The sequence below is a fragment of the Monodelphis domestica genome, chromosome 4 (assembly GCF_027887165.1).
Source record: "Monodelphis domestica isolate mMonDom1 chromosome 4, mMonDom1.pri, whole genome shotgun sequence".
Lineage (NCBI taxonomy): Eukaryota > Metazoa > Chordata > Mammalia > Didelphimorphia > Didelphidae > Monodelphis > Monodelphis domestica.
The window spans coordinates 583,604-605,538 of NC_077230.1; the positions used below are offsets into that span (position 1 = coordinate 583,604).

At 52.3% G+C, this 21,935-nt stretch overlaps 1 protein-coding gene across 4 annotated transcripts in view; it reads right to left on the reverse strand.

The window, feature by feature from the left end:
* Positions 1-21,935, reverse strand: part of NRIP1 (nuclear receptor interacting protein 1) — a 102,940-nt gene that overhangs the window by 12,148 nt on the left and 68,857 nt on the right. The window contains exon 1 of one of the 4 annotated variants that reach the window (XM_056825950.1): positions 11,945-13,115. The exons of the other annotated variants lie outside the window; for them this stretch is intronic. The gene's annotated coding sequence lies outside the window, so the exon portion shown is untranslated. Of the gene's footprint in view, positions 1-11,944; positions 13,116-21,935 lie in introns of those variants that run through there. 4 annotated transcript variants of the gene reach the window in all.

Here is a 21,935-nt window from a genome sequence, read left to right on the forward strand (position 1 = left end):
ATACATCTAATTACTATTCACGGAATGCCCTTTGTTATAACAATGTGCAAAGCACTATGACCTCCAAGAAAACATGAGTAAGCTAAGTCCTCCGGCAGCCAGGCCGCACCAGGGTGAGTGTCCGGGCCCTACAACCACGAAGACGCCTTCCTGAGCTCCAATCTGGCCTCAGAAACGTGCTATCTGCAGGGCCTTTGCCTCAACCCCTCCACTCTGTAATGAGCCGGAGAAGGCAATGACAAACCGTGTCAGTGATAGTTGCCAAGAAAACCTCAAATGCGCTAACAGAGTCAGACGTGACTGAAATGAATAAACAACAGTTATGTCAACAGCTTCATTCTTCTCCCCAGAGTTGTCCTTTCTCTAACAAAGTGAGCGTTATACAATTCAGGGAAGGTTTTTGTATCATTTTCCGGGAATCGTTTAAAAGGAAATCTAGAGACAGCATTATAACGTATCAAAATTGTATTGGAGAAGTAGAGACGATGACTGTACTAGGATGAAATGAGGTTACGAAGGTGCTGCTGTCTTGAGTTACTTTCTAGAATAATACTGAACAAAACTTCCTGGGACGGCTTCACTTCCTGTTTGTAACTCCAGTACCGCTAGAGGCGAGTCAGGTAGCCACAACAAAGGCCTCAGTTAACAATTCTCCTAATATCGGAAAGCAAGCTTAGATGCATAATGCCATTATGGAATCAAGTCACCTTATGCCATGATACTCAAGAAGCCTGCTGGGTACAGCTGGTGATGCCAGGGCCAGGCCTTTTTGGGTTTTGTTTTTTAATTTCCTTCTTAACCTGCTGGTGTGCATGAGAATGAGAGAGTAAGAACAATCTAATGAGAGGTATGGTGAGGAACCAAAGGACAAGGCTGTTGCCACTCCTTCCATTCCTATGAGTTTAATTTTTAAACGATTCAATAGGCATGAAACATTGTGCTAAATTCTTGATGAAACACACTTTCTATAAGAAACTCCCCTGCTTAATTGTCATATAAAATAATGCAATAATAAATATATCACAAAGATTCAAAAATATGTACACCTTCCAGTCCTCTTAGCCTTCTTGCAATAGAAATTAGGGAAAAGTTCTAAGCAGGATCAATTTATTAGTAAGAATAGGCCAGTAGCTTCTCTCAATGACTAAGAACCTCAATTTAGGTATAAGATCTTTTAAGATGAACAAAAACAGCAAAATCTCAAGCAATATAGATTATGATTGGCTAGCCATTTAAATGAGGAGGTTTTCCCCTATTATGTCATTGGGACATAACATTAGTAAGCTGGGGATGGAAGTAGACTCTGTTGCCCTGGGTGATGCGAGTTGCAATAAATAGTTTTAAATTGATAAGATTGACCTTTAGGTTAATCAAATTTTTCTGGAAAATAGGTAATGAATGTTAGTTACAAGGATATTCAAGAGTAGAATTTGACTCATGTGGCCTGAGGTTAACTGAGTGAACTTGCAAAAGCAAGGAAGTTAGGTACATACAGTGAAGAAGAATATTAATCTATTTTATAACTAAACAAAAATAAGATTAAAAAGTCCAATTTTAATTTCACAATTCTCCCCTTTGACTCTTGGGAGGTTATGCCTCCCATGAATCACTTTACTTGATTAAAGTTACAAGTCAAAGTACAGTCAGTTATCTCTTAATGGGGCTCTGTGTGGCCCCTCAGTCCGAGGAGCTTTAGTGCCTGGAGCTAAGTACCCCCTGACACAGAACTGTACAAGGCATAACCACATCTAAAATGAATTCTACTATGGAGTAATTATATTCATTTTAATAATAATAATAGCAATTGTTAACATTTATGCGCCACTGTATTAAACACTTCAGAATTATGTAATCCTCACAACAATCCTAGGAGATGGGTGCCATTATTAGTCTTGTTACAAACTTTAGTAAACAGATGAGTGGGATATAAGAAGTGTTTCATTCCAATATTTTCAAGAAACTAAGTTTAAGTTAGTATTTTCCCCTCCTTTCAGAACACCACCCCCTCTCTAAAAACAAAGTCCTTGGACTGTCCACTTCAAATGTCAAAGGCCTTGAAGATGTCAAACAAGATTCACTCTTAAAGATTTCAGAGAAGATTAACGCATTTATTTCTTAAGTATGACAAAGAAGATTCCTGTTATGACTGATATCTGGCTGGAACAAAGGAAGAGTGGTGGGGAGGGGGGAGTTTCTATGCTTAGAAGACCTTATAAATTGGGTCTCTGAACTCAATATTTTGGCAGTCCTTAAGCATCCAAAGCTAAGGAATGTCCCTTTTGCAAAAGAATAAACTGCTATCTTATACTTCTGTTCCTGACTCCATCATTTATTTAAGTGTAGGGGTCCATTGTTTGTGACCCCCTATTCCACATACAGAGAGAGGTACAGTAACTTGCTTATAGTCAGATAGCTAATAAGTTGCTGAGACTGTATTTAAGACAGGTTTTCTAAAACATGAATTTTCCAGAATAATGCCTTCATGTGGAGTAGAAAATATGGTTTGCATTAAGTTCTGATAGGAAAATATATCTTACTTTAAGGCCACATTATGATTTAGTCTCTCAATAAATTTGACCAAATCAAATCTGGATTTATAACTACTAATGGTAACATTTAAAATCTCAATTTTTTTCAAGGGCATATTGGTTTCCCCCCCCCCCCCCCATTAGTTCAGGCTCAACGTTTTGGCGATAATTTTTTCCTTTTATTTTTTCTTTAAAATCAACCAAAGAGCCAAATCAATTCCTTGTTTCTTCAACCTACCCCCATCCAGCTATCTTAAAGAGGGCGGATAAAAGGCAAATCTGCCTTAACCAGGAAGCTTTCAAGTTGTAAACCAACCCCTCACAAAGGACAAGGCAGGTAGGCTTGGAAAAGCTACTTGCTTACAATTATTATCATTTTACAAAGGTCTTTAGTGTAACTAGTTACACCAGAACAAAGAAAACAATTATTTTCTTTACCTGTCAGTTCCTTAACGAGCATTTGTTAGGTTCTTTTAAATGTCTTATCAAACAGGATAAAAAGAGAAGGATGGGTTTGTAAACCTATACAAAGTCTCATGAGTTTTGTAATCTTAAACTGATTATGGAAAGGTACTAAAGAGGACAATCAGTACTCTTCAAATAGGCATACCTAAAAAATTTAATCAATCCTTCCCAAACTTCTCTCCCTAACTCCAAATTTTTCCTTTAACCCTCATGACTTCACCTTTCTTAGAACTTTACATATTCGTATCCCTATTTGATTAAATTTCTCTCTTCCATACATTCTTTGGAATTCTCTCTACTAGAATGATACATTAATCATTATCCTAGGAGAAGAGATTTATATTGTGTGTTCTTAATCTTTCAGTCATAAAACACCTTAAAAATGCACTTTCCTTATTTCTTTGATATCTGGAACCAGTCACTTCTTTCTTCTACTTGCTGAATTCCTTTAATCCTCATTCCCTTCATTCTCATTGTGTCAGAATATATGCTTCTAACTTGTAACAAATGATCTTTCAATTTAGGTGGCCTTTATTTATATTTCTGTGGCCAGATGGGGACAGTTAATTCTAGTTTGATGTCATAAAATTTTGTAGGAAACATCTAAGTTTGTGAAGATTTTGAAAATCTCATTTTTCCCTTGTGAGTTATATACTTTTTCCCCTTTTCTATAGTGAAGAGAAGTATATTACAAGTCACATTTTTAAAAATTCAGTTTTATAAAGTAGTGTTTGGGCTGAGAAAATCACAGGAAAAAAAGTTAAGGAATTGACCATCTAGAAACTAATGATTTCATGAGAAATCAAGAAAAAATATAGCAGAATCAAAGGAATAAAAAAAAAGGAAAGCATGAAATATCTTATTGAAAAAACAACTGACCTAGACAATAGATATAGGAGAGACAATTTGAGAATTATTGGAATACCTGAAAGTCATGATCAAGAAAAAATCTTGGACATCATATTACAAGAAATTATCAAAGATAACTGCCCAGAGATCTTCAAACAAGAAAATAAAATTGAAATTGAAAGAATTCACAGATCACCTCCAAAAAGAAATCCTCAAATGAAAACTTCGAAGAATGTAATAGTTAAATTCAAGAGCCACCAAGCTAAGGAGAAAATTCTTCAAGCAGCCAGAAAGAAACCATTGGGGGGGTGGGGTGGGGAATGGACATTCAATAAGATGGAAAATTTCCAAGCATTTCTGAGGAATAAGCCAGACCTAAACAAAAATATTTGAAGCCCAAACATGAGACACAAGAGAAGCCCAAAAAGGAATAACTAACAGGATCCTCATTAAAATTTAAATTTGAGGTTTCTTTACATCCCATGTAGAACTCCCGGGTGGTTTCTGCTCCATGTAGAGCAGAGGAACTTAAAAGGTTGGGTTTTTCTGGCTAGTTTTGGGGAAAGAGGGGCACCATGTTCAAATTTTCCCACTGAAGAGGAAGGAGGGAGAAGATAAGACATAAGAAAAAGATGGGGAAGCATTAGCACATAATTTAATAGCAAGCTCTCTGTCATTCTCAGTCAAATCAGGAATTTCTCCTGGTCCCAAGAAGTATTTAAGTTTTCTAGGGGGATCCCTCTGGATATGTTATTATAGGGTTCTGCTTTTCCCAAAATTTTAATATCCAATTAAATTTTTACCAAGATAGTATATAATTTGTAAAACATGTCTCAAAATCTAAATCTAGAAGCCACAAATTTTTTCTTATGCTATGCTACAAAAGATTTCTACAGAACACATAACAAAAGTCCTTTTCTTTCTTATCTTGCTTCTTGTCTGCTTTTAATTTGACCAGAGTTAGAAAAGCAGAGAGGGGAAGAGACTTCCTTCTTATCTGTGCCTGTCTCAGTAATCTCAAATCAGTCAGGGTTGGAAGAGGGAGAGAAGGGCAGGGAGTGAAGGAGAAAGAAGGGGGAAGAGAGACAGACAGATTGTCTTTCTGTTCTACTGCAGGTCTAACTCTACCTTCTTTCCTTTGGGTGAGAAGGCCACAGGAAAATGTTGCCCAAAAGATGGCTAGGTACTTGCTGGCCAGGCATTCCTTAAGTGCTCATAATTCCCTAAAAGTCTACAGCGCAAGAGAAAATTTTTCTCTGAGAAAGTTCTTCATTGTATTTAGGCCACAGAAAAAGTAAAGTACTTCAATTTACAAGGACAGCCCAAAACAAAGAGGATGTGTGCTGGGCAGACCTGCTGGTGGATTTTAAATTAGACAAGACAGGCCTGTAGTCATCTGCTGGACTGTTAGGATTGCAGAGGGGGTCTTTCAGAGGCCAATTAGAAAGCCCCCCTGCACCAGCAGGATCTGGACTTGTCTATTGGCTGCTTCTGTAATCGCAGTTCTTTACCCTGGAGAGAAGAGTCTCCATTCAGTCAGCTCTCTGTCCCTAGGTGAGATTATATGCCCAAAGATTGCCCAGAACCGAGCAATAACAGCTACAGGGTCCTCGTCAAATCTAGCAATGCCTCCTTCCAAGTGAAAAGGTTGGAGGGACCAAAATGCTGATAAGATCTCACAGTAACTATAGCTCCAGTCAGTCTTTTTTGCAGAGGGAACATGGCACAGGCTGTTCCTCAGCTTCAGAGACTTCATCTCTGTTAGGAGGAAAGTAAATTGGAAGGCAGGAAGGGGAGAAAGCAAAAATGAGATCGTTCCGAAAGGAGAAGGTAAAATAGGCTAGAGAGAAGTCAATGGGCCCTTTGTAACTCTGCAAGACTCTGGACAGAGCTTCTTCCCAGCAAAGCCAAAAATTCATTTGAAATGGGTGAGGATCTTCATTTCTGCAAAATATAATCAAAAGTTTCAGACGGAGGCCAAACTATTCTGCAGGTTGAATCCCTTCTAGTTTTAGGCCAAGGGTGTTCTTTGTCCATCTTGGTTTCCCGAGGAGTTGTCCTCGATTCCTAGGATAAAAGGGACGCGCCTCAGGGTTCCGCTTGGCATGCTGATTTTGGACTCTATCATTTTCAACCACTTGTCTCTGGGGCGGAATGAATTTGGAAATGAGACTTGTCAGAAATATCCGTAATACCAGAGTTGCTTCCTCTTTTCTTTGACTGCCAGACCAAAGAAAAGCGCACAATTTCTCACCTTGAAGTCTGAGAATGACAAAATGCTGGTAAGAGTTTAGGAGTCCAGACTCAGCTACTTGTGTTTATTTGTGTGAAGAACTGCTGCTCTTCCTGCAGAAGGCATTTGTCTGCATCTCGGGGAAATGGTTCGGAAGTTTCTGTTTGTAAGAGACGCTGCAACACGGATGACATCAAAGATGGCGGAAATCAAGGCCGACACAAAAATGCCTAGTAGGTCTTCCTCGGCTCTCCCCCGTGTGAGCGGAAGCTAAGCCCGGGGAAGCTGAGGGACTCTTTAAAGCACGCTCTGCCTAGACGACTGTCTAAGAAATGACGTACAGAAAGAAAACGTAAAACAACAAGTTCCTTTTCAAGATCTTGTCAGGGGATCCGAACAACCCATCAGAAATGACAAATGGCCATCTCTGGGCTGTCTAAAACGTGCTCACCCCCTCTCAGAAGGCTGTCCGGCCCCCGGAGAATCTCCCCCACTAGGCGTGTGCAGAGGCTGTGGAAGAGGAAAGGTTCTGAGAAAGGCTAGTGACTTTGACTATGACTGAGGGCCGACAGCACCTTTTACTCTTGCTGTGCGTCCTTCATCACGAGGGAAGGTCTGGCCTTGGGCACGGAGCCAGTGGAGGCAGAGCTGCCCGGAGCTGTCCGCCTCATTCTCTCTTCCAGTCGCACAAGCCTAGCAGTGAGATAGACGTGGGGACGGCTGGCCACGGCCCGGGCGCAGAGGATGATTCTGGCGCCTGACCAGCCTAGGCCCAGCACCTGCTTCAGCCACCTTCACGGCCAAGGGCCCGACGGCCCTCATGCACTCACGCCTCCAGCAGCAGAGTCCCCAGGCCCTGAACTCACACACAGCTCGGTCCACCGGCTAGCCTGGAGCCCTCGTGGCAGGGCGACGGGAGATGCGCTCAGGTAACGGGACTAGTTCTCGGGCAAAGGGTTTTAAACCGGGAGACTGATCGAGGTTAATCAGGTTTCTCTGGAACGTCAGAGGGTTGGGGAGGGAAGGGCCGCAATGGACAGCCCCAAAGTAAAACCCAAGAGCTGAAGTTACCTGCAAGAGTCGGGAATCTGGGCACGTACAGCAAAGGAGAATATGAAATCTATGCTAGCTTGATCAAGTATTAATAGGAGAAAAAAGCAATGTCCAATTTCACGTTCCTTAACACCGTGAGCTTTTCTCCCCTCCTCCCTCTCCAACCCATCCACATGTTCAGTGGTCCTAGGACAGTGGCCCGCCAGCATTTTGTCTTGCTTTCCCCTCGTTTTTGGAATAATTTTCATCTCGTGGCTCCCTGCAAATCACAGCTAAAATGTCACATTCTATGGGAAATCTTTCCTGTTCTCCCTGAATTCTGGTAGCTTCCCTGTTTATTATTTCCAATTTATCTTGTATATATGTTTTTTTTTAACAATTATTTGCATGTTGTCCTCTATTAGATTGTGACCTCAGTAACTGATTTTGGGCCTCCTTTTGTAATCCCAACATATCTTGGGCTCTTCATAAATATTTCTGGGTTAACTGAAGAATGTCTACAAGTTTATTTGTCATTCATGAGCACAGCATACGTTATATAAACACAAAATCATGAACTGATTTACTTCTATTCTTTGGTATTATTCAAAATTGATTCGTGGTTGCTTTTGACATGAAAGCAAGAATCATTTTTGGAGCCATACACTTTTTGCCTGTTGTAGCATCCCAAGCATATTCACATCTATGAAATATAGATGACTGTATTACTACTGTGTCTCCAAGCATGAGGCTTTACCGATAAGGTTTGTGAAGGTAACCTTGACCTGATCACGAGACCTATTGCCCAACACAAGTCCATTAACATGTTCGGAGACTTGCCCGGGAAAGCGCGGTTATGTCCTACACGCCCAAAAGGTGTTCCCTCTACCTTGCCACCCAATCTTAATTGTCTATACTTTGTGATGTGGTTACTACGTCCTTGGGAGTACCGCCCAAGCAGGACATGAATAAATTCAGAGGCAATCCCATGAACTTTCTCTTGGCCTTTCTCCCTTCCATGGAGCTCCACTGGGCTCCTCAATGACTATGTCTCTCTCTTCTTGACCTTCTCCTTCCCCGAGGCTGGAACCATCTCGGCCTTCATTCTCTATCTTAATCTCCTCAACCACCTTGTATTCCATTATCCTCATTTTCCTCCTTAAGGAAAATCATAGGGGTTGCCTGCCCTATCCAATCACTGATTTGTCCGTGTCTTTCATTTCCACCCTGGTTCTCGGTTCCTACCTCTCCTCGGGTCCCATCACAAAGGTGAGCCCCTTCCCTTGTGGGACCCTGCTGGTCAGGGAAGTCCATTAAGGAAAACCCCACACTTGTTCATCTAGTTTTATGTATTTTGTTAATGTTGCCAGACTTTTAGCAATGAATGTGTACTCCAAGTGCTGTACTGTGTCCCACAAAAAGTTTAAACATGAAGCGAGGCTTCACCTAAAAAAACAGGATATAAGATACAGATGGATGATTCTGATTACATTAAATTAAAAAAGGTTTTGTACAAATAAACATAGTGGGGCCATGATTGCCAGGAAAGTTGAAAATGTGTGTATGTGAATTTTACAGACAGCTTTTTAGACAGAGGTCTCATATCTAAAGCATATAGAGAACTCTGTCAAATTTATAAGAAGAAGAACCATCCCCCAATTGATAATGGCCAAAAGACGTGAACAGACAGCTTTTGGATGAAGACATCAAAGTCATATATGGGTATATAAAAAAATGCTCTGAATCATCACTGATTAGAGAAATGCAAATCAAAACAATTCTGAGATATCTCACACCTCTCACATCTATCAGACTGGCTAAAACAAGAAAAAGGAAAAATAAACACTGGATGAAATGTGGAAAAATGAGGATATTAACACAGTTAGTGAAACTGAAATAATCTAATCATTTTGGAGAGCAATTTGTAATTAACCAGAGTTCTAGATTGTGTGTATTCTTAGATCCAGCAATACCATTTCTGGGGCTGTTTTCTAGGGAGATCAGGGAAAAAGGAAAAGAACCATTATGCTCCAAAATATTTATAATAGGTCTCTTTGTAGAGGCAAAGAACTGAAATGGAGGAGATCTGTCAGATGGGGAATGATGAGAATGACTAAAATTGTGGTACATGATTGTGATGGAAGTGTTCCCTTAAGAAACAATGAAGAGGTTAATTAAAAAAAAACTTGTAAAGACGTTGTTCAGATACTTTTGACAGAGGTCATCAAAAGTATCCTCAGTGATGAAGTGAAGCTCAAATGTGAACTTCCCTTCAGGACCGGGCACAAGGAAGCTAAAAAGACTCTTATTATAAACATAAAAAGTTTATTGAAATATATAAGGAAATAGAGGATTTCTAATTCCAAGGGATTCTAAATCCAAAAGGAACCACTTCTCTTGTGTTTCACAGGCTACACTAATCCTCCCTGATCTAACTAACCCAAATTTATGCTGTCTAAATAAAAAGTACCACTATTATCCTTATAAATCTTAACTTTGCCTTCAAATTATAAAATAGCAAAGGCTAGCTGGTTGAGTCTCAACAAGAATCCAGTTAGGACTCTGAGTCTTAACTGACTTAGAGTCTAAACCAAAGACCCGGTTCTTTTTGGTCTTCTCAGAGTTAAACAATCTATAAAAACCACACTAGATTGTCACTAGTGTTTCCCAAGTTGGGAAAGGAGAACCCTGAGCTCCTTCAGGTCTTTCCCTCAGACAGAGAGAGGCAAAGATGTTCCCTCCTCCAGCCCTGGGAGAGAGTGTCTGGGTGCCAACTGCCAGAGAGAGTCATTGACACAGAAAAGTGGTTATAACTGTCAGCAGTTGAAATTAACCTGCTCTCTCAGCTCTGCTTCCAACTCCAGGTCTTGTCTCAAGCAGCCACTTTACTAATTATCCTTAAATTAATAAAACAAGACTGATTTTCTAATATCATCCTTACAACATACAACATGAAATCACAAAGAATATAGAACCAAGAAGACATTACATATAACTATAGAATATTTGAATGTTAATTTTTTGAGGAATAACTTGTGAATATCTACCTCCAGAGAAAGAATTGATGAATAAAAAAAGAAAAGACAATTTATATACACTTTTTGGGGGGGTCAGGTGATACCTTTTATGGTGTGGGGATGAAAGGGAGGGACTGAGATATTTGGGAATATATTCTTTTTCAAAAAGACAAACTGGGAAAACAAAGTAATGCTAATATAGCACTCCTTACTTACTAGGGGCTTGATAATTTAATGAACCAAATTGGAATAAAATATTTACTTATTACCTTCTCCCTAAATAAAATAAAAGGATATATCTGGGGAAAAAAAGAAAAGAAAAAATCCCACGCCTCATTTCACACTGATGGTTCCTTTCTTTTAAGCCTAAAGGCAGGAAGGGAGACTTTGTTCACACTTATGTGAAGTCTTTCAGAGCTGCTTCCTTGTATGTTATTATAAATTGTTTACTTGGCTTAATTTACTTTGTTCTACATACTTCATATTGATAAAAATGTCTAGTTTTTCAGAATTCTTTATATTTGTTAGCTCTTGATGGTGCAATAATCTTCCATTTGGCATGTTACAGCTTTTGGTGTTAAGATTTTGTTCTAACCCTACTTTCTGTCAGACCGATTTCCATTTTTCACAGCATTTTTCATTTAATAAGTCGTAACCTCAAGAGTTGTTATTTTTCATTCCCTCTGTGTTCCCCATTAGCTAATACAGGGGATGCTTTCTCTCCTGACATCTTGGGCTATTCCAGGATGACATGGCCTGAGCCTATGATGCTAACTCAGCCGGCTCAAAGCACAAGAAAACAAGATAATCTGCACTGCGAAGCAACAGCAATCATGTGGATGTGTAAGCTCCAGTTTAAATGTCTTAGATGTGGAAACTGAGGCCTTGGGAGGTTAAGTTCCTTGCTCAAAGTCACATAGTAATAATAAATTAAATTGGGTTTGTGATGCTTCTTCAAAATATTTATTTCACCTTTGATTTCATTAACAACTGACAATATCATAAATATTTGGGAGGGGAAGCTAGTAAAGGCACAAATAATAAATTTTAACTGACAAGTGCTTCAATGCCAGGAGTAATTATGGCAATTAAACTAATTTTCTCAGTCCTAGCTTCCTTAAAGCGACAAAAATAACTTCTAAGTTACACCTAATTGTTTATGTGACTGTAATTCTCACACTGTTCAGTCTTTTACTGTGAAATGTTAATCAGGTGATGTATGTATATATTTTAGGACTCTACCTATGCGAATTGCCAAAAGAGAACACCGTGTTTCAATAGATACATTTTCCCCATTTTTAAAAAACACAAAGTAGCACAGTTTAAGTTAAATTCCATGGGACTGCTGAGCTGCCTCTACTCAAAGCAGTGCCCGGCACAACAGAGGAGTTCTAACATTCCTTTGGTATTTACTTTATTGCAGTGTCATTTGACCTACCCAGCACTTTTATAGGCACACACAAAAAAGCAATTCCACACCAGCAATACATAATAAGAACAAATCTTAAAATAATGGATGACTTTAGCCTTCAAAATCAAAGCCAAGGAAGGCTTTGTACAATGAATATCTTGCACAAAAATAAAAAAAAAAAGGAAAACTAACTTTAATTGGAAAAAATGTCCTTAAAAACCTCATTTTCAAAGGAGATATGAGCCGGTTTCCCCACTATTTTAAAGGATAAACTTGAAGACTGGCATTTAGGGAGTAAATCACAACTTCTCCATGCTAGCTCGAGGGTGAGGCCAAGCCCTTAGAAGGCCTCCTTCTGCAAACACTTCCTCAGTCAAGGAAGTTCTACCCGGCAGCGAGTCTCTCTTACCGTCCTTAGGAAGAACAGGAACAGCGACTGAGTGAGTAATGGGTTCTCTGGGATGGAGGCCAGGCCTAGGGATCTCTCTGTTCTGTGCTGGCCGCCGGGAGCCGTGCTTCTCACACGGCACCCCACTGACACGGGGCTGGGCCTAGAGAGGCCCAACAGCCCTCCACCTATGGGGGGACGATTGTGAAAGGCACAGGACGGAAAGCCGTTCAGCTGCTTCACCAGCCTCATCAGGTAAGGAGGGCCTCCGTGCAGACGCGAGGCGGGGCCTTCCTAGGGATCTCTCAAAGGGTAGACGCGAGAAGACGAGCCCTTCGGCCACAGCAGACGCTCCGCGCATTCTGGCGAGGCCAGGCACGCTCCAGAAGAGGAACTAACCCCAAACAGGCGTTTCTCACAAAATGGGCGACCCGGACCCAACGGAGGGCAGGTCTTCTCACAGGTACAGTAGACGCAGGAGCCTCCCCCGAACCTCCCCCAGTCGCGTCGCCTTCCAGTCCACATGCAGAACGTAGCTAAAGGCACGAGAATGGAGGCAGGTGAGATGGCGAGGGCCGGACGAGAGGAGGTGCGAGGAGGCCCGGCCATCTGTGCGTCTGGTTTACGTGCACAGGAAGCGCCGGAGCAGCGACTTCCCGAGTGTAGCGTAAAAGGCTTGTGGTGTCTCCGAATACCCGAAGACACAAAAAGGGGCTCCTGGCTGCCATCGCTGCTGCCTCAAGAAGAGGATGGGGAAAAGGGCTGCTGTCGGCCAGGGGCGCCATTGCGGGGGAATAAACCCCCCAACCACAGGCCCATCCCGGACGTCGGCCCAGAAGAAGATGACAAAGGCCGGGGTACGGGCTGGCGCAGGGCCACCCCCCACTGCATCGGGCCTTGACAAGCTCCCCGTCTTTTTAGAGAATGCTCGGGGGTGGCAGAAGCAGCTCGTGGCCAGCCCCACGCGGGCAGCGCGGCACTCTGGGCATCCAAGCTCGCTCTGCGGCGTGCCTCGGATCACTTCGGAGAGCACTTTGTGGGTGAGAGGAATCGGGGGCACCCAGGGCGGGCGAGGAGCCGCTGCTCTTTCGAAGCGGGCGCCACAGCTCACTGTCAGGGATTCATACAAGCTCGAACCAGAAGAGCACAGGCCCAGCCGCCAGGGGAGTCTCTTTAGAAGGGAATGACCAGGGGCTCGCCCAGCACACCGTCGGCCCCGCCCCCGCCCCGCCCCGCCCCGCCTCTCTGGACCAGGCCTCTGAGGCTCAACGCCCAGCTCCGCCCCTCGGCCCCCTGGCAAAGCCGGAAACGCCCGGGGCAAAGACAAAGAGGAGTGCTTGCAATCCCGGGGATCCCGCTCCGCCCGGCTCTCTCTCCATGTCCTCTATGAGCCAGGTAGGGGCCCCTGGCGCCGCCCCCTCTCCCAGCCCAACCCCCTCTGTAGGACGGGCAGACCTCTTCCGAGCCTGCCCACTCCCGCTCCCTCTCGCCGGGACGAGCCCTGATGGAGCGCAGCCTCGAACGGTCAGAGATGCCTCTCTCTGTGGGTGCAGCTGGCTGGGGAGGGCCCGTCCGACCAAAGCTCAATCCTCCCTGCCGGCGCCCTCCGCCTCCTCCTGACCTGGACCTCGAACCCGGAGGAGGGCAGGCTTGGCGGGACTCGCTCACCGAGTGACGGAGAAGTGGGTGCCACGCGAGAGGGGCAGACGCACTGCCTGAGGACGCGGCCCTCGTTCCAGAGGTGCGGAGCCGCTCACAAGTCCGGCTTGGGACAAGCGAGGCGGGAGCCGCAGCCGCCGCTGTCTCACAGTCAGACGGGTCTTCCTGCTGTGTCTGCTCTCAGCACCCCTCTAAAAGCTTCACTAACCCCAAAGGGTGTCACACAGAAGCCGACTTCACCAAGACGATGGTCATCTGGTCATCGATGCTCTTCCCAGGAAGTGGCGGCAATCAGAGGCCGCACAATCCAGCGGAGACGTGATCAGCGTCCTGGAAGGCTGGCAGTCGGGAGACCTGTCGAAGGGCCCCTTCGCTGGCCCAGCTCACATTCCCACACCGGAAGCACAACTGGGCCGTTTGTGTGACTCCCAGCCCTGGAAGGGTCCCAGGAAGACGTCTCAGTGACCGGCTAGTGTAGGGCCAGATCTAACAGAGAGCCTCCTACGAGGCCCCTCCCCCTCCCGGGGACGGGGTGCTGGGCGGGCTGGGGGGACACACGTGGGAGGAGGCATCGCAGCCACAAACTGCGCCCCGAGTGCCAGACATGCTCGGCCCCAGGCCTTGGGCACAGCGAGAGAGCCCCACGGGCGCTGGAGGAGTCGCTGGGCCCAGGGAGCCACGGATGGGGCGGGGAGACAGCGAGAGGGAGCCAAGGCGAAGGCGTCCAGGGCTGGCTCCCGGTGCACATGTCGGTCCTCTTCCCGGCCAGCCCGGCAAACTCCTATGCACGGCGGATCCCACTGCACACAGGCCTGCCTGACCGCGGGCCGTGGGCTGGGGGAGGCCGGCTCGGCTCCAAGGCGGCATGGGGAAACTGAGGCTGCAGAGCCACGACTGAGCAGGGGAAGGAGGAGGGGGGCAGTCCAGTCCCCGCGCCCCCCCCCCCCACTTCAGGAGCACGGTCTGCCGTGGGCTCGGCTGCCCCGTCCGCTGGGCTCCGGCCTTGCTTGGGAGTCCGGCAGCTCTTCGGAGCAGACGAGGAGGCGAGGAGGCGAGAAGCCGGCCTTTGGCTCCTCTGGAGGAGTCTGGTGCAGAAGGACCTGGCGAGGCCGGAGAAGTGGCCGGCGTCCCCCTGCCTTTGCCCGGGAGGCTGATGCTCCAGCCCAGCGCCCGGCCTCGCATCAGTGAAGCGGGCCCAGTAGCGGCGCCCTCCTCCCGGGGCAGGTCCTCGGCCGGCTGTCGGACAGAAGAGCTCGGCCCTTGCAGCCACGCCGTCCTCCATAAACCGGGCCCGAAGGGCGCCAGAAGAGGCCTCTGGCCTGCGGCGGGAGGAGCGAGGGCATCCGGGCGGGCAGCCGGGCAGCCGGGGCCTTCGCCCGGTGGGAGGAGAGGCCTTTGGACCTGGAGCGGCCGGAACAACGGGAGGAGGGGAGATGGACGGCCTGAGTGGGGGAGACGCAGAGACGGGGTCCTCTACAGACTCCACGCGCGCTTCGGAGGACACCAGCAAAAGGCGGACAAGACGGAGGCCCCGAGCACGGCTCGCTCGGGGGACGCCGAGTCAGACAGGCAGGAAGGACTGGGGGGCTTGGCAGGGGCCCGGACGCACGACGAGCCCTGGAGCCCCAAAGGCGGAGGACGGCAGCAGGCACTTAGGGGCTCCTTGTTGCTCTGGTGACTGACCTGCCGTTGGATGCTCGGCCGGACGAGGTCCCGTGTGGGGAGAAGCCCTTAAGCAGCGGGACTCTCCTTCCAGAAACGAGCCCAGAGAAGCCAGGCGGTCTGGAGCCGCCTTTGGTGAGGGGCCAAACTGTGAAGACAGGCAGAGGAGACGCCGCATCCCGAGTTCTGGGGGAGAGTGGCGAGTCCTCCGAGCGGGAGTCCTCCGAGCGGGAGTCCTCCGAGCGGGAGTCCTCCGAGCGGGAGTCCTCCGAGCGGGAGTCCTCCGAGCGGGGAGTCCTCCGAGCGGGGAGTCCTCCGAGCGGCGAGTCCTCCGAGCGGGAGTCCTCCGAGCGGGGAGTCCTCCGAGCCGGAGTCCTCCGAGAGGTGAGTCCTCCGAGCGGCGAGTCCTCCGAGCGGGAGTCCTCCGAGCGGGAGTCCTCCAAGCGGCGAGTCCTCCGAGCCGGAGTCCTCCGAGCGGCGAGTCCTCCGAGCGGGAGTCCTCCGAGCGGCGAGTCCTCCGAGCGGGGAGTCCTCCGAGCGGCGAGTCCTCCGAGCCGGGAGTCCTCCGAGCGGGGAGTCCTCCGAGCGGGAGTCCTCCGAGCGGGAGTCCTCCGAGCAGGAGTCCTCCGAGCGGGGAGTCCTCCGAGCGGCGAGTCCTCCGAGCGGGAGTCCTCCGAGCGGGAGTCCTCCGAGCGGGAGTCCTCCAAGCGGCGAGTCCTCCGAGCCGGAGTCCTCCGAGCGGCGAGTCCTCCGAGCGGGAGTCCTCCGAGCGGCGAGTCCTCCGAGCGGGAGTCCTCCGAGCGGCGAGTCCTCCGAGCGGGAGTCCTCCGAGCGGGAGTCCTCCGAGCGGGAGTCCTCCGAGCGGGAGTCCTCCGAGCGGGAGTCCTCCGAGCGGGAGTCCTCTGAGTGGCAAGTCCTCCGAGCGGGAGTCCTCCAAGCGGGAGTCCTCCGAGCGGCGAGTCCTCCGAGCGGCGAGTCCTCCGAGCCGGAGTCCTCCGAGCGGCGAGTCCTCCAAGGCGGGAGTCCTCCGAGCGGGGAGTCCTCCGAGCGGGGAGTCCTCTGAGCGGGAGTCCTCCGAGCGGGAGTCCTCCGAGCCGGGAGTCCTCCAAGGCGGGAGTCCTCCGAGCGGGGAGTCCTCCGAGCGGGGAGTCCTCCGAGCCGGAGTCCTCCGAGCGGGAGTCCTCCGAGCGGGAGTCCTCCGAGAGGCGAGTCCTCCGAGTGGGAGTCCTCCGAGCGGCGAGTCCTCCGAGCCGGAGTCCTCCGAGCGGCGAGTCCTCCGAGTGGCGAGTCCTCCAAGGCGGGAGTCCTCCGAGCGGGAGTCCTCCGAGAGGCGAGTCCTCCGAGGCGGGAGTCCTCCGAGGCGGGAGTCCTCCGAGCCGGAGTCCTCCGAGCGGGAGTCCTCCGAGAGGCGAGTCCTCCGAGGCGGGAGTCCTCCGAGGCGGAGTCCTCCGAGGCGGAGTCCTCCGAGCGGGAGTCCTCCGAGCGGCGAGTCCTCCAAGGCGGGAGTCCTCCGAGCGGGGAGTCCTCCGAGCGGGGAGTCCTCCGAGCGGCGAGTCCTCCAAGGCGGGAGTCCTCCGAGCGGGGAGTCCTCCGAGCGGGAGTCCTCTGAGAGGCGAGTCCTCCGAGGCGGGAGTCCTCCGAGGCGGGAGTCCTCCGAGCCGGAGTCCTCCGAGCGGGAGTCCTCCGAGCGGGAGTCCTCCGAGCGGGAGTCCTCCGAGCGGCGAGTCCTCCAAGGCGGGAGTCCTCCGAGCGGGGAGTCCTCCGAGCGGCGAGTCCTCCGAGCGGGAGTCCTCCGAGAGGCGAGTCCTCCGAGGCGGGAGTCCTCCGAGCGGGAGTCCTCCGAGCGGGGAGTCCTCCGAGAGGCGAGTCCTCCGAGGCGGGAGTCCTCTGAGGCGGGAGTCCTCCGAGCCGGAGTCCTCCGAGCGGGAGTCCTCCGAGCCGGGAGTCCGGGGCGCAGAGCAAGCGCCAGGCCCAACGAGAGGGGCGCGTCCCAAGGACGAGGGCCTCCTCGGCCGGCTCGGATCTCCTCCTCTTTCTGACACTGACTCTGCCCGTCTCGCCTAGGCCAGCGAAGGGCCGGACGCCCCTAGTGGGCGGCGCAGAAGCTCCATCACTGCAGGGCTCTCCACAATGGCCGGGCCAGCTCACAGCTCCATCGACACGGCTTAGGGTCCGGGGCCGCGCGCCGAGCCTAGAGCTGGGAGGTCCAGGCCCCAGGCAGGTGCTGCCCCCCGGCCCAGCCTCGCCGGCTCTCCCGACAAACAGCTCAGCGTCTTGGTGCCCTTGTTCCGCGTCCCCCGCCACGGAGTGCTGCAGCCAGCCGGACAGAGGCGCGGCGCTCGCCCCAGACCTCTCCGCTCTGTGTCGTCCGGGGCGCTGCCCGGGCATTCCAAGGCCGGCTCTCTGCTATCGAGAAAGGGTCACTTGGGCGAACGCCGGGAAAGGGAGGCGGCGCCCCCCCAGAGCCAGCAGCTCCCACCCCGAGGACGTCCCTGCGGCGCGTCTCTGAAGTTCTCCTGTAGAGACGGGGCCTCGGCCAGGTCGGCGCCGGGCAGGGGCAGCGCCACCGCCGGACCAAACCTCAGGCGAGCCGAGCTCGAGGTGGGCGCCCTCTCGGGGGAGTGTCTCGGCCTGTCTCTGAAGAGAACGTCTGCACACGCCGTCCACTCCCAGCCCATCGAGCGTGCCCGAGAAATCTGCCTTCGCCCCCCAAACGGCCGGCAGCGAGGCGGCACCCGCACGTCTGTCTGCTGACGAGCTTCCCCTCACGTCCTGAGGAAGAGACTCCCAGAACACCCTGGCGGTCTGTGACAGGAAGGAGCCCGAGGAGAGGGGGAAGCGCCAAGCTACTCAGAAAGAGAGGCACAGCTCAGGCGGAGGACACTCACGCCCACCCCCACCCCCTCACACACACACACACTCACACACACACACTCACACACACTCACACTCACTCCCACACCCACCCACCCCCACTCACACACACACACTCACTCACGCCCACCCCCACCCCCTCACACACACACACACACTCACACACACACTCCCACCCCCACCCCCACTCACGCCCACCCCCACCCCCACTCACTCACACACACACACACACTCACTCACACACTCTCACACACACACACACACACTCACACCCACTCACACACACACGCACTCACTCCCGCGCACACACTCACTCCCACACCCACCCCCACCCACTCACACACACCCCCACACTCACGCCCACCCCCACCCACTCACACACCCACCCACCCTCTCACACACACACACACTCACTCCCACACCCCCACACTCACGCCCACACCCACTCCCACACACACACTCCCACCCCCACCCCCACCACCCCCCACACCCACACACTCACTCACCCCCACACTCACGCCCACACCCACTCCCACACACACACTCCCACCCCCACCACCCCCCACACCCACACACTCACTCCCACACCCCCACACTCACGCCCACACACCCCCACACTCACGCCCACCCCCACCCTCTCACACACACACACTCCCACACCCCCACACTCACGCCCACACCCACTCACACACACTCACTCCCACACACACACACACTCACTCCCACACACACACTCACTCCCACACCCCCACCCCCACCACCCCCCACACTCACGCCCACACCCACACCCACACACTCACTCCCACACCCCCACACTCACACACACTCACACTCCCACACCCACCCCCACTCACGCCCACCCCCACCCCCACTCACACACACACACACACCTACTCGAGTGGAATGTGAGCTGAGCCTGAGCTAACCCCAAGCCAGCAGCCCCCCAAGCGGGCCCCCTAATCTGGTCCTGGGCTGCACTGAGAACGCAGGATTCCCGCTGCAAGCGTGCTCGGGCGCCCTCAGAATCCAGGGTCTTCCGCGTGCCTCGATGGTGACTTGGTGAGGAGGGCCGAGTCCCTCCCTGTTCCTGCCGCCAAGGGCCTCCCCTAATCCCCACAGGGGACTCGCACAGGGAGCTCACTGGCCGGCACCTCCGTCACGGGGCTCTCTCGGCCAGGCAAAGCCGCCCGGGCCGGCCCCTTTGGAGGTGCTCTGCGGCTCGCCTCGATGGGCCGGAGCCCCGACAACCAAGCGCGGCCCCTCTTCAACGGAAACGAGGCCTCACGTTTGCAGCGCGCAGACGTGAAGGCTTTTAGCGGGCCTCCGCGGGGCGCCTCGTGTGACGGTCACGCCGAGGCAGAAGAAGCCGCGCGTTCCTCGTGGGGACTCGCGACGACCCCAGAGGAGAGGCCGGCCGAGCCTGACCTGCCATCCATCCGCCAGGCTGGGCAAACGATCGCAGAAGCCTCAGCGGCCAGTTGTCCCGGGGTTGGGGGAGGCCCGTGGCCGGTGCCCACTCTGGGCAGCCGGGGAGGCCGCTCTGGAAAAGACGAAGAGGAGGACTGAAGCCAAGACCGGCAGCTTTGGCAGGGCTCGCTTCCGAGTCGTGTTCGTGTGACTGCTTTAGTCTGACGCTCCCGGAACACCGGAGCATTCGCAGGCCTCGTCCAGTGGAGGAAGGGAACCGGCGGCCTCCTCCTCCCACTCCCCTCCCCGTTTCTGTCCAGGCCCCGTCGCCCTTCACGAGCCGGGCCATCCTCGCGCCAACCCCCGCGTCGGTCGCCGCCTCCCCTGGGCAGCCCTGGCCATCCTCGCGCCAACCGCCCATCCCCCCCATCCCTCGCTGCCTCCCCTGCTCCGAGCTCCATCCCGGGCCGCCAGGTGGACGTCGGCAGTGACCTGCGGCTACTCCCCCCCCCCCACCTGTCCCACACAGCGGCCAGAGAGATTTCCTCAGCCAAAACCCACTTTGCCCGCCGCCTCTCAGGGCCAGGACGTGCGAGCCCGAAGCCCTGCGAGCGGCCCTTCTGGGGCCTGTGCAGGGGCCGGTCCAGGGTCCCCTCAGGCGGGCGACCTGCCCCTCCTCTCGGCCCTCCCCCCCATGGCCCCGCCTGCCTTCCTGCTGCTCCCCACCCAGGGCCTGGGCCAGGTCCTGCACAGCAAACATGTTCTACTTCCTCCTCCGCCTCCGCGGAGGCTAGAGGGCGCCATCTTGAGGACGCTCCTTCTGAGCCTCCCGGGGGTGCTTCTCCGCCTCTTCATTGTGCCCTCGACTCGTCTGCGCTCGTGCCAGGGGCCCCCGGCACGTTAGGTTCTGGGGGACGGGCAGAAGCCGGCAGCAGCTACGAAGCTCCCTGCCTACGAGGAAGGCCGCCTCCTCGGTCCCCACGGCAATCTGGGGGGGGGCTGCTCTAGCGGCCCCCACTTTACAGACCGGAAGGCAGAGGCTAAGTGGCGTGCTCCGATCACCGCGGCCACACGCCTTGGGCAGGACTGGAACCCAGGACTGGGCTCTTCAGGCCCAGCATTCTAGGCACCGTGTCAGCAGCCGCCCAAGCGCTGCTCGGCTGTCTCCAAGGCACAGCCCGGTGGCTCCAGGACGGAAGGCCCAGGAGCGATGCCTGATGAGTTAGTGCCCTCCTTCCCCTCCGGCGCAGGCCTCTCGGCGACAGACAGAGGCGGCCCGACGGCATACCTGATGGCCCTCCCCGGCCCTCCCGCTCCCAATCAAGCGGGCTCCCGCTCGCTGGGCTCCTCGTTCATCCTCTTAGTTCGAGGCGCCCCCACCGGGCCGTGAGCGGGATCGGCGAGCTTTCGGGGGGCAGAGCTCCCCCGTCTACACGGCCGCACGGACAACGGGACGGAGAATACGGGCATTTGTGCTCCGGAAGCAGCCGGGGCCGAGGGACAGCGCGGGCCCTGCGGGCCCGGGGAGGCCGGCGCGGCCCTTCTGGGGTGTGTCGTGGATCTCGAGGCCTTGGCGGGGGGAGAGGAGGGTGGACAGAAGGGACAGCCAGAGCCTCTCCCCAAGATGACCTCCTGGGGGGACCTGCTACACTGGAGCCTCAGCGTCTCGACGGGCTCTCCCCCTTCCCTCCCGTAGACGTGCGGTTCTTTTCCTTTCTTTAGACCCCCCTTCCGGAGTCACTACTGCGTATGGGCAGAAGAGCGGTCAGGGCTAGGCCGGGGGGTCAAGGGACTCGCCCAGGGTCACGCAGCTGGGAAGGGTCTGAGGCCAGGCTTGAACCCAGGACCTCCCGTCTGCCCTCTGGATGATTCTTTTCAAGCAACCCCAACAGAGCCCAACATCGGCTCGACTTGTCTGATGTCCAGAAGCATTTTATTGCTTCCAAAGTGATTAGAGGCTCACTCACACCCATGCACATGCACATGCACACACACACACATGCACACGTGCTCACACACATGCACACACTCACACACGCACTCACACATGTTCACACACATGCGCGTGCACACACATGCACACGCTCACACGCACACTCACACATTCACGCACACATGTGCTCACACGCACTCACACTCATGTACGCAGACACACACACTCACACCGTTGGTGTCTAACTCTCCGTTGAAGACACCCTGGGTCAGATTCCTCCACCCGAGGCTGGGGCAGGCACTGCATTTCTCTCACCTGTCAGGAGATTCGGGCGAGAGCTTTGTTGCGTTTCTTAGACACGCCGGCCGTGCGCAGGCTCCGAGCGCACCGGCAAAACGGAGGAGCACAACAATGAGCAGCACAAAAAGCTCTTCTGCCGAGCGGGAAGAAAAGAGGGTTAACAAGGCGTCTTGAAAA